An 18,527-nucleotide genomic window follows, 5' to 3' on the forward strand; every position below is an offset into this window, starting at 1 on the left:
CCGTTTTTTATTTAAGAATAAATAAAACTAGCATTATGGTTAGTTCTCCCCTATATGTAAACAAAAAAAAAGTTGCTTTCTTATGGGGATCTTATTTGACGCTGGACTCCGTGAGAATTAAAACTAGGGGGACCTGGCACCCAGACCACTTCATTGAGGACTTGATGGTAGAGCTGCGTATGAGGTTTTATTCACATGCAACAGTTAAAGGGACAATCCAGGCACCCAGACCACTTCTGCCCATTGAAGTGGTGTGGGTGCCAACTACCATCACCCTTAACCCTGCAAGTGTAATTATTGCAGTTTTTATAAACTGCAATAATTAACGTGCAGGGTTAAGTCCTCCTCTAGTGGCTCTCTCAGACAGCCACTAGGGGGACTTCCTGGTTCTTAAAACCCGAAAAGTGTTTTAATCTATGCTGGACGTCCTCACACTATGCATGAGGACCTCCAGCATCGCCGGCATCCCCATAGGAAAGCATTAACTAACGTTTGAATGCAGTTGCATATTTGTATGTACTGTTGCTATTTGAACACAGTGGTGTACTTTGGTTTAGTGTTTGAATGTGTTTGTATGTACAGTTGGCATTTGATTGCGAGGTGCTCATACATTGCCCTACACATACATTGACACACACACACACACACACACACACTGACAGATACTGACACACTCTCAGCGACAGAGACACTGACACACTCTCAATGACAGACACAATTTCACTAATTTGAAACACATTCGGTGACAGACACTCATTGTCAGACAAACACAAACTGGCAGGCACAGTCACCAATTTACACATTCTTGCTCACCCACTCACAAAATAATTTTATTTCTTTAAACCCCTGGTACAGGTCCTTTCCCTGGGGTCCAGTAGGGATTTTTTACCCTCAGGTCTTCTCCATTTCATCACTGCTCCTTGATGTGCTGTTTAGGGATGCTGGGGCCGGAGTGACGTCATATGGCTTGATCCTCCCAGCATCACCGTATGGTGCGAGGGATCAGTGAGGAAATGGAAGAACATTAGCGCTTCCTTACCGCCGCTAACTGCCTCCTTTCCCCTCCGATATATTTCCTCAGAGTATGCACCTACCATCCATATAAGCAGGTGCCTACGCTGGCTTAGTGAATAGCCGCCTGCTTCGGGTGTGCCATTAACCTGCTTGGTGTACAATCTCGTCACGATTTTAAGCATTTATTTTTGGAGTCCCACGCAAATGGAAACCTTACAAGAAATTAGATTCTGTTCCAAATGATGATGGTAAGTAATGTCTCCCCAGAGTTTAGAACTAAAGAAGAGCTTTTCAATAACTGCTTTACATGATCACCCTGCTGTAAACCTGAGGTAATTTCAAGGATGAGCTAAACATATGTATAACTGTGTTACATACAGTCCATAACACTCAAAATCCATATCTGGCATTTTATTTGTAATAGTGATGTCAAGAACATGTCCTATTTATTAGTTCCCAAAGGAGGCAAAATCATAGGTGTGCACATGGGTTTTACCAGTCACACCCTAATGTAGGGACAATTGTCCTACCTGAACCCAATTAATGGATTAAACTGCACTCTTAAAGGCTGGTTATCTCTTTATGCAGTTTAAGATAAAGGTCATGAAAAGATTATGACTATCTTTATAAATGCCTGGTTATGACACAATTTTAAAAGTAAAGCTTGTTCATTTACATAAAATACATTTAGATTATAAAAAAAAAAAAACAGCCAAAATCCAAGCACTGTGATAGAGCTTCATGTTTTAAACCTGTAAATCCAGTAGGCTCTGTTGATAAAAGAAAATCTGCATATGAACTATCCTGCAAACTGTAACATGTTGTCACTATTGTAATTTATCAGAAATGTATCACCAACATCAAGTGCAATCTCTTTGTTCCTTTTCTTTGTAGATGCAGATTGCACAACCGTAACATTAAAAAAAAATGACAATGCAAGTATGAACACAATGGGAGGGAGGGTGTAGTAAAACTCTCTGTTCAATCTTTAAATGTATGGTTAAAAGGAACACTCCAAGCAGTGTTTGCTAACAGTTCGACAACTTACCTGGGATCCACCTTGCCCCAGTCACCTCCTCCAGTGAGAGCCAGAAGCCCTCTGCTCTGAACTAGCCAGAAGTGATCAGCAGGGCAAGTTGCCCATTAGTGAAGGCATACTGTTGGCCTCTATATTCAGGGGCCATCTCTGGCAGATAGCAATAGGGGTAGGGTTACAGTGCCAACAGGAGAGAGAAGCAAGAAGCCATCTTGGAAGAAACACATGGAGACATGGCCACTGCCAAATGTATCTATATAATAATTTATCTACCCCAATTGCCCCAGTGACTGCCTGGGGTCTTACTGAGCAAGGGAATTCACTACATTTGAAAAAAGAAAGACATATATATTTACATATTTTAGTAGGACAATATATTACAATATACCGTATAAGCCGAGGCACCTAATTTCACCACAAAAAACTGGGAAAACGTATTGACTCGAGTATAAGCCTAGGGTGGGAAATGCAGCAGCTATTGGTAAATTTCTAAATAAAATTAGATCCCAATAAAATTACATTAATTGAATATTTATTTACAGTGTGTGTGTTTGTGTAGTGTGTGTATATAATGAATGCAGAGTGTGTGTCTGTGTGAATGCAGTGTGTGTGTGTGTATATATGATGCAGAGTGTGTGTGTTTGTGTAGTGTGTGTAAACTGGGTGGTGGGAGGGCATTTTTAATATTTAATTTGTTTTCCTTTTTGTTTTTGTCCGCCCTCCCTGCTTGTTAGCTGGCCACAGCGGGGGCTATGGCATTCCCTGGTGGTCCAGTGGTATGGGCTGAGCAGTGGTGGGGCCGGCAGCAAGCTCTTACCTTTCCTGCAGCTCCCCAGTGTAAATCTCGCGGTCTGCGTGCCGCGCGGAGCATTGCCATGGTAACCCATGGCAACGCTCTGACGGCCACGGGACTCGTGAGATTTACACTGGGGAGCTGGAGGAGCTGCAGGAAAGAGCCCCTCCGTGTGGCTCTTTCTCTTCCCAAGCCCTTATGTTTGTCTATTTCTCCCCCAGCCCTTTGTGTGTCTCTTTCTCCAAGCCCCTCTGTGTGTCTCTCCCTCAGAGCTCCTCCATGTGTCTCATTTCCCGACATCCCTTCCATGTGTCTCAGTTCCCACCCAGCCATTCCATTTGTCTCATTTCCCCCCATCCCCTCCATGTGTCTTTCCCTCACGCTCCTGTGCCTGCTAACTTCCATGTAGTGTGGCCAAGCAGACTTCAGTAGAGGATCTTCTGTATATTCTGACCCAGTGTTTACTAACCTCTTTTCACTTGAGTACCCCTTGGCAGCCCATTTCCATAAAATGTACCTTCATATTAGAGAAATGTTTGTAATTAATTTAGTTGCTGTTATTTCAAATGTATACATGTTTTTCTGTGCTCTATCTCCCACTCTTCTCTGCCCTCGGCTTTCCCTGCTTTTCCTCTGCCCCAGTCTATCCCTGCTTCTCCCCTGCCCCAGGCTCTCCCTGCTTCTCCTCTGCCCCAGGTTCTCCCTGCTTCTCCCCTGCCCCAGGCTGATACAAACACTGACACACATACAGTTACACATAAACACTGATAAACTTACTCATACACATGCAGATACACAGATACACATGATAAAAAACATACAGATGTACAGATCAAAAAACATTGCCACATATGCAGAATCACAGACACAGAAACACACACATTGACACATATGCAGATACATACGCACAAACACTGACAAATGTGCCGATACACAGACACACAGATACAATCACTGACACACATACAGATACAGACACACTGATACAAACACTGACAGATACAGACACACAGATACAATCACTGACACACAGATACACACATGTGGCTCTCTCTGTGCAACTTGGAAGTAAGTGACCAGCTGCCACTTCATCCCAGATGGATATTCACCAGGTGACACCTGAGCAGTGCAAGTGCACCAACGCCATTACCAATATTTTTCAAGTACCCCGGGGCAGAACAACGTGTACCAGGGGTTGGCAACCCCTACTCCGGTGTGACAGGAAGCTGTTTGTTGCACTCAGCACTTCCTTTCAGATCGGGTAGAGAATACAGAAGATTCTGTACCGCGGTTTGCTTGGCCATGCTACATGCAGTGACTGGCCGGTCACCTGGCAATTGCTCCCTTTGGACCAGTCCGACCCTGATTGTATTGATTGTCTCCTCATTGTCCTTGGTTCTGTGGTAAATATTAATGTCATTATGTGTTACTCTGTGTTGAATGGGTGCTACTGTCTTAATATTTTACCAACCGCCACTGCATACCTCCCAAATGTTCCTATTTAGCAGTCACAGTTCCGATGTTGGGCCTTAATCCCTCTATTCCAGAGAACCACAGCAATAATACTCACAGTAATGTGTCTTTAAAGGGTTTTTCCAAAGCACCATGACAACTCCACCTCCAGCAACATCTAAATGTCTCAGAACAACCATGCTCCAGGATACACTCCTAAGATTAATGGGATTCTCTAGTGCCAGGAAAACAAACCCGTTTTCTTGGCACTGTAGAATCCTGGAGTGTCCCCCTCCCTCCCGCTCCCCATCCGACAGTGCTGAAGGGGTTAAAACCCCTTCAGTCACTTACCTGAATACAGCGCCGATGTCCCTCGGTGCTGGGTCAGGCTCCTCACCCGCCGTCCACTGGCGGGGAGACCTAATGCGCATGTGCGGCAATGGCCACGCTCGCATTAGAATCTCCCGTTATAGGGATCTCCCCTATGGGTATTCCAGTGACAATGGAGGTCCTCATGTATAACGTCATGTAAGAAGCCGTAAGTCCCTCTAGTGGCTGTCTGGTAGACAGTTTATAAAAACTGCAATAATTACACTTGCAGGGTTATGGGTGAGGGGAGTTGGCACCCAGACCACGTCAATGGGCTGAAGTGGTCTGGGTTCCTGGGTTATGATAGAGCCTAGACATAGAGAATCCCTTTAAAGGACCACTATAGAGCCAGGAAAACAAACTCGTTTTTCCTAGCACTATAGTGTTAATAGGTCCCCCCCCACTCTCATGGCTCCCCTCCCTGCCGGGCTCTAGGGGGAGGAAGGGGTTAAAGGCTTACCTTTCTCCAGCGCCGGGCTCCCTCGGCGCTAGGGACTCTCCTCCCTCTTCCGCCGAATGCGTATGCGCGTCAAGAGCCACGCCGCATTCAGTCAGCCCATAGGAAAGTATTTCTCAATGCTTTCCTATGGACGCTGGCATCTTTTCACTGTGAAAATCACAGTGAGAAGCGCGGAAAGCACCTCTAGCGGCTGTCAATGAGACAGCCACTAGAGGCTGGATTAACCCTTTTGTAAACATAACAGTTTCTCTGAAACTGCTATGTTTACAGCAGGCAGGGTTAACCCTAGATGGACCTGGCACCCAGACCACTTCATTGAGCTGAAGTGGTCTGGGTGCCTATAGTGGTCCTTTAATGATGCATTGCTTTTTATATGTCTTAACCAGTGTTCCAAAATTGGTGTTCTGTGGAACCCTAGGGTTCCATGAGAACAAAATTGGGTTGCCACGGTGATTTTCCCATGCACTTAGGGCCATTCGATGGGCATTGCTGCACAGGGACCTGATAAGCGCCGTGGCCAATTAATAGCACGACCGGGACCCCGTAGTATGGGATGCTAGGAGGAAGTGACAGACGGTCACTTCCTCCCATCTTCATATAGAAAACGTTGTGCAGAAGGGAGAGAGGCAGCTGCTCCCCCCACACACACCAGCCTCAGCCAGCAAGTCACCCTCCTGCAGACAACTGGTATGCTAACATGAGGGTGACTGCATATATATATAAAATGACATGTGTGTGTATTTGACAGTGTGTATGTGTCACTGTGTCTATTAATGTGTCACTGTTTATGTGTGTCAGTGTATGTGTCACTGTGTGTATATGTGTCTGTGTGTATCTGAAAGTGTGTGTCACTGTGTGTATCTCTCAGTGTGTGTGTGTTAAGGTGTGTGCCAGTGTATGCGCCTGTGAGTCAGTGTCACTGTGTGTATCTGAATGTGTGTATCTGTGTGTCAGTGCAGGTTGTGCATCTGTGTGTACGTGCCAGTGTCTACACAGTGTGTACTGTGTCAGTGTGTGTATCTTTTAGTCTGTGTTGGTATGCATGTATCTGTGTGTTAAGGTGTGTGTGTGTGTGTGTGTGTGTGTGTGTGTATGTATCTGTGTTTCAGAAATGTTTCCATTTAGGTTTACCAATTCAGAAATATTTACACTTTTTGAACCAAAATTTATGTGAGTTCTTATAATGGAGATTTTCCAAGATAATGTAATTTGATGATAAATAGGCACAGACCAATGTGTCTACATATACTTCCAACCATTCACTTCCCTTGACCCTGTCAGAATACTAGATACAGATAAATACCACTTTAAATATGTGATTATAGAAAATGTATAAACGTGTCAGGTATCCTGCAAGGGATCTGTAACTCATTCCCAAGGCTCTTCTCCTTTAACCTTTCATCTACTTCCTCTTCCTTCTCTCCTCCCCACAGTGCCACTCCTCACTTACTCTCCTTTTTGTCGCCGGTAGGCCAATGGTTGCCTAGCAACAAGCTTAAAGTGAGGAAAACCCAGTCTGGGTGAATGTGGCGTTCACGGGCTGTGCTATAGAGAGAGGCGGGGTGAGTGGCACGTCTACACACATAGGTATTGTCAGTCTTATGAAGAAGTCTGCTGTCGAAGTGTATGTAAAGGAGAGAAGGTCATCTGGAGAGAGTACGTCTAGACTGCAGTGTGCAGGCTGGAGCCCAGCATATACAGAGGTAGGTGTTCCTGTGCTCCAAAGTTCTGCTTTCGAACTCACGGAACCTTGCGAGTAACTAGCTCCAGCTATCCGCATGCTAGCCCCAGCCATTAGCATGCTAGGAGCTCTGACTAGTGACATAGTATATCCAGTGCCTGGCTGACAGCCAGCCAGCTAACGGAAGATAAACTTTGCTTAGTACTCTGAAAATTGAGCATGTCACTAGTTAGATTATGTGGAATTAAGTGATTTAGAAAGGTTATTGTTATCGCACCATCATCCCTGTACTATTTACTAAAAATAGCAATGATGATGATGTTTATATTTTTTGTTGCCACAATACTCTGTGCATTACCGTACACTATGATGTGCAACATTGTTTTTGAGGCTTAATTATAAAAGTTTAAATTCAGTTTGGATCCCATCATTACCTTTACAACAGTATTGGCTTAAAAAGGTCAGCCACATCCTGATTGTACCTTACAGTATATCCTGGGTATCGACTGATAAGAGACGTTTTTATCCTTTGTTTTTGTTTAATCCATTTAAGGTAATATAAGAATGGGTAGTAAATCTACCCAAATGTGTGCCTTTAAAATATTTGTGAATTTAGGGATTACCAGTTGATACCAGTATGTTACGTCTCTAATTCATTGCAGTTTAAAATAAGTTTGCATATGCTTTGGTTGCAATATATTTTATTTATCCCACATTTTGTTTGCTTATAACCATGACCCTAGAAAAGCACATATATGTGTGACTTTCCATAGGTGTGACGACTTGATCAGTTTAACCCCTTACGGACCAAACTTCTGGAATAAAAGGGAATCATGACATGTCACACATGTCATGTGTCCTTAAGGGGTTAAGAGACAAAGTTCAACAGTGTTAAAAGCAAATGCATGGTGCGTCTTCCTAATAAGGATGTTAGCCATTTGACAGACTTGAATAAAATTTAAACACATAAAAATGTTTTGCCTAAGAAATGTGATCAGAGCAGAGTTTTGATTTATAAATATTCATTTAAAAATGCATTTGTTAAAAGAAATGTTAATATTTTTTTAAATGGCTTCTAGCCAGATAGAGATATATTAAAAACAAAACAAAAAAACCACCTAATACAGTATATTGATATCAAAGATCTGAAATGAAGTAAGGTCACCCTGTGTTTCATCATGCAAGTCCTGAACTGTATGTGTTCATATAATGTTATAGATGTGGACATTTATATACCCCATGACTTCCCATAAAATGTTCACGTTTTGTTTTATACTTGTTAATTGGGGGAGGCTATAAAAGAACTGTCATTATCCTGGTGTGCATTATGCCTGTCTGAATTTGATTAGCAGAAAGCTTAAGAAAACAGTGATGGCACAATAGTTTTGAAATGGCCTCTGTTCCTTTGTCAATTTACAAACATAGTGAAAAATCATAGAACCAAATGACACAATTGATTTCATTTTTTTTTTTTAAATAATTGGCCTTTATGTCGTTTTTAAACGGCAGCCCTGTTGTAAATTCACATTGTATACAGTTTTTGTTGAAACTGTGACTGTCACAACGCTGCTGATTCAGTTCTGTGATAAGCTTTGGCATTGTGTTTTTGTTTAATTTACTAACGTTGGCAAACATCCATCTACACGAGTTAATGCATATTGACTTGCAACCACTCTTCCTCCTTGCCAGTGCAGTTCGCCCTTTAGCCCAAAGTCATTTTTAGACTCTATTCCCTGCGCAGGGCTGGACTGGGGATACAAAGCAGCCCTGGAAAAAATGTATGCCGGCCCCATAAGTCATTGTGCCATGTAGTAAGTGTGTGTGTCCCCGTCAGCCGGCGGGGGAGACCTAATTATTCAATGCTTTTCCTATGGGGAAAAGTCTGACGGAGGTATGGAAGTAGAATGGACTGCAAGCTATGGGGCAGTAATGGGCTACTAGCTATTGGAGTTGGGAATGGGTTATAGACCGTGAGGGCTACAAATTCACCACTTTTTCAGATCGTACCCACCATACACAAAAAAAACCTGCATTCACAAACACACATTAACCCACTACACATGTACGCCCCTTTACGCACCTTACCCTCCACACACATCCATGCATTCACACACATATGCCCCTACATTCAAACACATTGACCTGCCCCAAATATATGCACCTGTATCCACACATACTACATACATACACACATAAAACTATCAATATAAATATGCCCCTGCATACACACAAACTGAAATTGAGTACATATTTGAGTAAATATATATATATATATATATATATATATTTTTTTTTTTTAAAGCAAATACTGTGTACAAGCATTTGAGGTAACTCAAGGAGCAAAGTTTTAAACCCCTACTTAACATAACCTCCCAACATTCCCCTGCACTCTACTATCCTGCTCCACTTATTTATAAACATAGAATATATATATATATATAATGTACATGTAGATTGGATTAGCCGTATTAATCCAGTAGACAAGATGCCAAAATAATAAATGTAGTATGTAATAATACCTTTTTTATTGGACTAACAAAATATTTAAAAGACTTTTTAGAGAGTTTACCTCTCTTCCACAAGTGTAAAACAATACTGATCAATATGATAACAATTTGACACTTTAAGGGACACTGTAGGCACCCAGACCACTTTAGCTCATAAAAGTGGTCTGGGAGCCATGTCCCTTATCCCTACAGTGGTAATTATTGCAGTTTCTGAGAAACTGCAATAATTAATTTGTAGGGTTAACTCCTCCTCTAGTGGCTGTCTACCAGACAGCCACTAGAGGGACTTTTGTAATTAAAACGTCTGTTATCTGGTGCTCCGTATGCTCCGTATGAGGACCTCCAGCGTCCGACTTTTCCCCTTAGGAAAAGCATTGAATAATTAGGTCTCCCCTGCCGGCTGACGGGGACACACACACTTACTACATGGCACAATGACTTATGGGGCTGGCATACATTTTTTTCAGGGCTGCTTTGTATCACCCAGTCCAGCCCTGGAGGGAAATCATGTAAAATAGAAATGAACAGGCATTTTAGATCAATCTATTACAACAGTGATGCTTAATTATTAAATGAGAAGTTAGTAAACTGTAAAGTCTATGATTTTGTGTTGCTTTAATAACAGTGTGATATAAGCATGTGATATACAATTTTTCAAACCGGTTACAGTAGATGAAACACAGGGCTGACATTTGCGAGTTTTCAAAGGCTCTTCGCTCTTCACAGTGGTTGCATGTGTTAATGAAAGCAATGCACAAAGGAGTGTTAATGAACAGGTGTGACAAGTCTTTCAGGGTTATTTGCTAAAGTTAGACTTGTTGGGAATTCAGAGTGAATATAAAATTTCAGGCCAAAATGGCTGAATTGGACACATTTTCCAGGTTGGCTATGCTGGTTTTAAATGTGAAATTCACTATACTGTAGTGAATAATCTTACATATGTGAGTCTGATAGAGGCTACCTGCTGCTCGGAGTATATTTTTCTATAGTAGAATTAAAAATAGTAGTTACTGTTTTCTATTTCACGTAGTCTATTCATGAACCCGTTAAGGACGAAGGCAATTGTCCAACCAAAACAAAACCTAGAATTTGTGTTGTCAAGATTATTTTACTAAAGTGAGACATCAAAGTGAATTTGTTCGACCGTAATTTAAGGGGTTATCTTTAAGTGGAACAAAATGTTAAAAATGGGTCTGGATGCAAAAGAAAAATAATTTTCTCACAATTTTGCAGATAATAATTTTAACAGATGAAGTGCAACTCCAAAATAAATGTGCATATTAGTCCTGATTGCTAAATGCCTCACATGTTTAGGGTTTAAATTAATTTGTGGTAGGTATCGCTAATCCTATAACAATTCTTACCCTAAATGTACACTTAACCGTAGCCCTACACTAACCCTAATCCATCATTAACCCTTACCCTACAACACTAACCATAACTCAGAGGGATTTCTTACGCTGATTTCAGCAGAGGAATGTCACAGCTCACCGAATACAGAGCATTCGGTGAGTGCCCTCTACTAAGTGATTGCAGCATGAATGGGAGAGCTCCCTCTCATGCTGCAGCTCTGGCATGCTGGCGCATGCCGATCACATAGAACTTGGTGCTGGGAAACAGTCGGCTGGGGGCATTAAGGGAGAATCTGGTGGTCTCCCTCAGACTGTGCTCACTGCGGCTGAGCACATTGCTGAGCTACATGGATTTAAATGTATTTAAAGGTCTGTACACCTTATCTGTCAGTCTAGGGCCATTAAATATGGTATTTTTTTTAAAGTTTACAAAACGTGCAGATTTCAATACAAATTGGCACATTTATAATTTAACCTGTTTATACCCAACAGTTTTTTGTTTTTTTTTTAAATTTAGAAAAGGTCTGTTACTTCCTGGTTTGTTATTTCAGTGCAGCTGAACTCAAGAGGCAGTCATTGCCCAGAACACCTTGCAAAGACTTCCCATTGAGCTATGGGCAGCCACAGAAAGGGTTAAGAAAGAAGGGGGATTATAAAGGCTTCAGACTAGATCTGCAGCTTTTGCTAGCGGTTTTTAGAAATAACCCCAATGACAAACTGCATAATGCAATGCATGCATGTCTTCATAGGAAAAACCAAAGAAAATCAAGTTACCTGCACTCTCTCCTTAATCCCTATGTATTTTTAAACAAATTGAGTTTTTTTAGTTACCTTCAATGGCCATGAGAGGATGAGCCCACCTGCCAACGTCAAGGCAGACCCCCCTAGGTGGGTCCTAACTCTAACCATTCACCTTGCTTCCTTGAGCCTCTGGCAAAAATCTCTACTGAGACAGAAAGGGGTATTTTTTTATATACACCCCTATATATTATTAACCCTTAATAGGGAACACATGGGATGGACAGCTGCATTGTAACAAGGCTGAGTGATACAAAAAATGGATGCAAATGCAGAAAGATAAGTCCTGCGCTCACTCCCATCACTGGGCGGCTGCAATGACTACAGTACACATCAGCCCCAATATATAGTAAAAACCAAAGAAAAACAAGTTACCTGCGCTCTCTCCTTAATCCCTATGTATTTGTAAACAAATTGAGGTTTTTTAGTTACCTCATGGCCATTGGAGGTAACTAAAAAACAACTAAATTTGTTTAAAAATACATAGGGATTAAGGAGAGAGCGCAGGTAACTTGTTTTTCTTTGGTTTTTACTATACAGGGAGTGCAGAATTATTAGGCAAATGAGTATTTTGACCACATCATCCTCTTTATGCATGTTGTCTTACTCCAAGCTGTATAGGCTCGAAAGCCACCAATTAAGCATATTAGGTGATGTGCATCTCTGTAATGAGAAGGGGTGTGGTCTAATGACATCAACACCCTATATCAGGTGTGCATAATTATTAGGCAACTTCCTTTCCTTTGGCAAAATGGGTCAAAATAAGGACTTGACAGGCTCGGAAAAGTCAAAAATAGTGAGATATCTTGCAGAGGGATGCAGCACTCTTAAAATTGCAAAGCTTCTGAAGCGTGATCATCGAACAATCAAGCGTTTCATTCAAAATAGTCAACAGGGTCGCAAGAAGCGTGTGGAAAAACCAAGGCGCAAAATAACTGCCCATGAACTGAGAAAAGTCAAGCGTGCAGCTGCCAAGATGCCACTTGCCACCAGTTTGGCCATATTTCAGAGCTGCAACATCACTGGAGTGCTCAAAAGCACAAGGTGTGCAATACTCAGAGACATGGCCAAGGTAAGAAAGGCTGAAAGACGACCACCACTGAACAAGACACACAAGCTGAAATGTCAAGACTGGGCCAAGAAATATCTCAAGACTGATTTTTCTAAGGTTTTATGGACTGATGAAATGAGAGTGAGTCTTGATGGGCCAGATGGATGGGCCCGTGGCTGGATTGGTAAAGGGCAGAGAGCTCCAGTCCGACTCAGACGCCAGCAAGGTGGAGGTGGAGTACTGGTTTGGGCTGGTATCATCAAAGATGAGCTTGTGGGGCCTTTTCGGGTTGAGGATGGAGTCAAGCTCAACTCCCAGTCCTACTGCCAGTTTCTGGAAGACACCTTCTTCAACCAGTGGTACAGGAAGAAGTCTGCATCCTTCAAGAAAAACATGATTTTCATGCAGGACAATGCTCCATTACACGGGTCCAAGTACTCCACAGCGTGGCTGGCAAGAAAGGGTATAAAAGAAGAAAATCTAATGACATGGCCTCCTTGTTCACCTGATCTGAACCCCATTGAGAACCTGTGGTCCATCATCAAATGTGAGATTTACAAGGAGGGAAAACAGTACACCTCTCTGAACAGTGTCTGGGAGGCTGTGGTTGCTTCTGCACGCAATGTTGATGGTGAACAGATCAAAACACTGACAGAATCCATGGATGGCAGGCTTTTGAGTGTCCTTGCAAAGAAAGGTGGCTATATTGGTCACTGATTTTTTTTGTTTTGTTTTTGAATGTCAGAAATGTATATTTGTGAATGTTGAGATGTTATATTGGTTTCACTGGTAAAAATAAATAATTGAAATGGGTATATATTTGTTTTTTGTTAAGTTGCCTAAAAATTGTGCACAGTAATAGTCACCTGCACACACAGATATCCCCCTAAAATAGCTAAAACTAAAAACAAACTAAAAACTACTTCCAAAAATATTCAGCTTTGATATTAATGAGTTGTTTGGGTTCATTGAGAACATGGTTGTTGTTCAATATTAAAATGAATCCTCAAAAATACAACTTGCCTAATAATTCTGCACTCCCTGTATATTGGGGCTGATGGTGTGGGGTGCTGTGCTGTGTGGAGTGTAGGGGTGCTGGGCGGGGGTAGGGGTGCTGTGATGTGGGGTGTAGGGGTGCTGTATTGTGGGGGTAGGGGTGCTGTGTCTGTGTTGGGGGTGGGAGTGCTGTGTCTGTGTTGGGGGTAGGGGTGCTGTGTGTGTGTGTGGGGGGGGGGGGCGGTGTGTGGGGGTTAGGGGTGCTGTGTGTGTGTGTGTGTGTGGGAGTAGGGGTAGGGATCCTCCCGTTACTCCTTGAGACACACTCACTGACAGACACACAGAATCACTCTGACACACACATAAACTCACAGACACATACACACACACACACACACACAGACTCACTGACAGACAGACAGACACGCAGGCAGCCATGCACGCAGGCAGCCATACACGCAGCCAGCCATACACGCAGCCAGCCATACACCTATACATACAGACAGCCATACACCTATACATACAGACAACCATACATACAGACATACACCTGTACACAGCCATACACCTATACACACAGACAGCCATACACACACACACACACAGCCATACACACACACACAGCTTGGGTTGGTTTCTTACCTGGGGTCTAGTGGGGCTGCTGGGCAGGCAGGCAGGCTGGGGGCAGACAGGCAGTGAGGGAGCGCTGAGTGTAAGCTCTCCCTGCTCAGCTCCCTCACGCGCCGGAGTGACGTCATATTCCGACTCACGGCATCACTGCGGGGAACTGAGTAGGGAGAGCTTACACTCAGCTTACACTCAGCGGGCCGCATTAATATTAGTTGTGTGCCGCAATTTTGACATGGCTGTTCTACAACATATTTCAGAGTGTTTCAGTTTTATGGAGGGCCATGGCTTCTGCCACATTGCTTAGTACAATATTACATGGGACACAAAGAGGGGATTAATTCAAATATTGCAAACTCAAAAATTGTGAATGTCATTGTTAATGCTGCATTTTGACACTGTCGTTATACTATCCATGACTCTTTTACTGTCAGTATTATGCCTAATGAATATTGTGTATTCTGCATTCACAATAAAGATTTGAAAAAAATATTGCAAACTTAAAATTGGAGCATAACATAAATGTTTTGCAGAGTGCTGTACCATAATAAGCCTACCTCTTTAGCTCCCATCCGCCCTCAAGAAAAATACTTCCCTGTAAGATGTAAGCACAAAGATCAGTCACTGACAGAACTGGATGGTGTGAATAACTAACCAGCCTGCATTAGAAGGAGAGGGTACCCAGTGGGCCATATAATAATAATATCACTACCAGTTTAGAGTTTCTCTGACTGTCTGCAGCCAGGTTGTGAATTAAAACTAGCTCACTCGTTGTGCATACTTTTTTGATAAGGAAATCTTTCTGGGAGGAAGCATGTCTAAACATTTATTCATTTATTTTGTGAAAAACTGATAAAGATTTTTGAGAATGCAAATAAATACAGCATATTAATGAGACCAAAATCAACCAAATGCATAAAAGTTGTATTGGTGCCTGAAGTGTCCATTTAACACAGTATTTCAAGAAATCTTCAGAAAGTGTTTGACAGGCTTCTTATTTGATTGCTTGAACTCAAATTTGTTGTGAATAGATAAAAGGGCTGAGCATCATAGTAATGTAGTTTAAAATGAACTCTTTAATCTACTTACTAGTATGTGTATGTTTGCTTTTGACTCATGAAACACGTAATTTAGAACGGTGATCTGTTTTGTTTGTAGACACCCCTTTTCCCCCTTTTTGTCACTTTTTTGATGCAACAAAACATTTTCAAAAGTGCCAGCCCTCTCCTGGTCATGATGCTTAGGCAAAATACATTTCAGCCCTGCAAAGGGTAATAGGAATCTCAATAATGAAAATGTGTTTTATAGCTTAAAGGGATACTATAGTGCCAGGAATACAAAGCTGTATTCCTTTGCTCCCCCTCCCTGGCACACCCCCCTCCCCTCTCTGGAACTGCAATGTTTAACATTGCAGCAATAGTGACACTGTACCCAGACCACTTCAATGAGCTGCTCTGGTCTGGTTGCCTACAGTTATTGGAATTTGCTAAGAATTAATTAGTTCATAAGTAAAGCTAAAACCTGAAACTATATGTAGACGGAGTGAGATGTCCTGAGGTTTTTAGTTCAAAACTACAGCCACTCCTGTCTTTTATTTTTGGTGATTGCAAAATGGAATGGACTCTTTGTGGTAGTTGATGTGAAAAGTAATACAGTAGCAAACAAGGATGGGACTTTGTTCCTTCGTTGTTACTAGTATGTTCATAATGAAGAGAGATTTCAGTTGTGACAAATACCTGTAAGACCTGTTCTAGTGCACTTTTGTCTTTTGTTAGCGTTAAAGAGAAAAGAGAGAGGACATAATTATCCTTCTTTAATAATACCCCTCTATTACCCAGCTTAATGTAGTTGTTCTGGTGAGAATAATAAGTCCATGCAGAATTTTTGCAGTAAACACTGTCTTTTTAGAGAAAATACAGTGTTTACAATACAACCTAAGGATACCTCCACTGCCATGCCTCAGATAGCTGCTAAAGGTGCTTCCTGGGGCAGTGCTGCCACTTTGCTGTACTGTCATTCAGTGTCTCCAACCTCTGCATGGAGACACTGAACCTTCCTCATAGAGATGCATTTATTCAATGACCCCTTGGCTGAGATCATCAGAATTGACAATCTCAGCCAATCCAGTGGTTTCCTATGGGAAAGCATTGTGATTGACTGAGATCATCACTTCTGATGTCAGCCAAAGAGGCAGATCAGGGGCAGAACCAGTCAACTTGCATAACGGTAAGCTTTTACTATATTTAGGAAGGGGGGCTAGATGGTGGTTTTAACACTATCCATGTTTGTGTTCCTGACCTTATAGTTTCCCATTAATATAAATCAGTTTAGCCACTAGTCAATCAATCATGCTGGCAAACTATAAAATAGTTTTTTTTTCTAAATGCAAGAGACAAGTAATCTTATAATAAATATGTTAATTGAATGGACATTTTAAAGCCACCCTTTGGAGAGGGGTTCTTTTTGGGTTCCTGAAAGCATCAGAAATGCAATAGAGGGGCTCTCAGGTGGCCAGGGAGGACGCCTCCCCGGCTTCTAGAGAGTAGACTACAATACTGGCCTGCATGTGTTTGCACCACCTTGCCTGGAGAAGGTTCCTATAAGTAGGTGATAGGGGACCCCTCAAATTTGTATTACACAGAACAGAACAAATGTTATGGTTTCTTAAGAAATTTACAAAGATCTTGAAGGTGATCTTGCTGAAAATCAACCCCCTGCAGTAATTTTTTTTTTATTTAGTTTCAATATAGATACAGATCATTTTGGTGTAATGTAACATAATAAGAGAGACTTAAAGGGATCCTGTCAGGGGTCCGCGGGCGGCTAGGAGGGGAGGCTGCACGCAACTTGCAGCACTCATCTTCAGTCCATCGCCGCCCGCGGTCTCTCCTCCTCCTACTTGTCGGCGAGCGGCGTCTCCTCTCCCCCGCTCGCCGCAAGCATCCTTCACGCCTCCCAGCGGCAGCATGTATAACGCTGCACGCTGGAAGGTCGTTAATTTATGCAAGCGCCGGGGTCACGTCAGTACCACAATCACAGTGGGAGGCTTAGATATCTCCCACGTGTGATTGTTAATTCTGATTGGAAGTTATCCAATCAGAATTAAACCTAGGGTATTTATACTTACCTTTCCTGTTCCTCCCTGCCCTGTTGTGGTCTTTGCTTTATAGTATTGATACTGAACTTGTGCTTTCTGGTTACGTACTCTCTGGCTTGTTAAACTGACTTTGTGACTTTCTCCTACCCTTTGACCTCGGCATGTTTCTCGTTTTCCTGTCTTCTGGTTCCCCTGACTCGGCTTGTCTCCTGACTATTCTGTGTGTGCTTAGCCCGGCCACTCTAAGGTCCGGTACGGCACCTTTTCTGTATGTGTGTGTGTCTGTTAGCGTGTTTGGGTTACCAGAATCGTGATAGATCCTATAGGCATCCAGACCACTTCATTTCATTGAAGTAGTCTGGGTGCAGTGCCCCTTCATGTTTAACCCCGCACTGTATTATTTTTAATTTTTTTTTTTTTTTTAGACAGTACGCGCCAGTAGATTTCTACTGCAGTTCCTGTAACTCAGGCATTGGTACATTAGTCATCATCAATGTTTTCCCTTTTTTCTTCTTCTTTTCTCCCTTTTTTCCTTCTTAATCAGTCCACATATCTTATTAAACTATATAAAACATTGATTTATCAAAAAAAAAAAAAAGCAAATACACTAGAAACACAAAGATGGTGACAAATTTTCTTTCTAATAGTCCTCTATAATATTCCTATATTAATACCTGGGTTAGCTTTGTTATTACTTTTACTTTATTCTTGTCATGTTACCTATGGTGACTACCTCAGAGGACGTCCGTCCTCAAAAGGGGGCTGGCACGCCCGATCTCCTCAGTCTCCCCGGCCGTTTACACGCCGGCCGCGATAGCTCCGCCTCCTTTTATGACGCGGCGCTCATTAGCTGACGTCATGACGTCAATCACGTCCCGACCCGCCAGAAACCACGAATCAGGACTTGTTGGGGGCGGGGCCAACAATTAAAGAGCCATGGTATAAAAGAGTGTTATTTGTAATGATTCATTGCCCTGTCGTGGTTCTAGCTAGTCTGGTCACTCAGTGCTCTTATTTCTATTGTCTTTTGGTTTTTGATTTGGCTTTGTATTTTCGACCCTGCTTACCTCTCTTATCCTTTTGACTCGGCTTGTCTCTCGCTTACCTGCTCTCTCGTTCCCTCGACCTCGGCTTGTCTCTGACCATTCTTTGCCTACTCCTTACGTTAGTCCGGCCATTCTAAGGTCCGGTATACGTACCTATCTCCTGTTTGCATTCTGCGTGTTGGATCCCTGTCACGATCCTGACAATTCTCCCTTTATTTCCTAATTTATTTGCTAATTTAAGTTACTAC

The 18,527-nt window shown here is 42.3% G+C and overlaps 1 protein-coding gene across 2 annotated transcripts in view; it reads left to right on the top strand.

Moving 5' to 3' along the window:
* Positions 1-6,564: 6,564 nt before the first annotated feature.
* Positions 6,565-18,527, top strand: part of GOLM1 (golgi membrane protein 1) — an 87,819-nt gene continuing 75,856 nt past the window's right edge. Inside the window, exon 1 of one of the 2 annotated variants that reach the window (XM_063454983.1) lies at positions 6,565-6,686. The gene's annotated coding sequence lies outside the window, so the exon portion shown is untranslated. The other variant, XM_063454982.1, reaches the window with a different exon arrangement.

This window comes from Pelobates fuscus, chromosome 5, assembly GCF_036172605.1.
Source record: "Pelobates fuscus isolate aPelFus1 chromosome 5, aPelFus1.pri, whole genome shotgun sequence".
In the NCBI taxonomy this organism is placed as follows: Eukaryota; Metazoa; Chordata; class Amphibia; order Anura; family Pelobatidae; genus Pelobates; species Pelobates fuscus.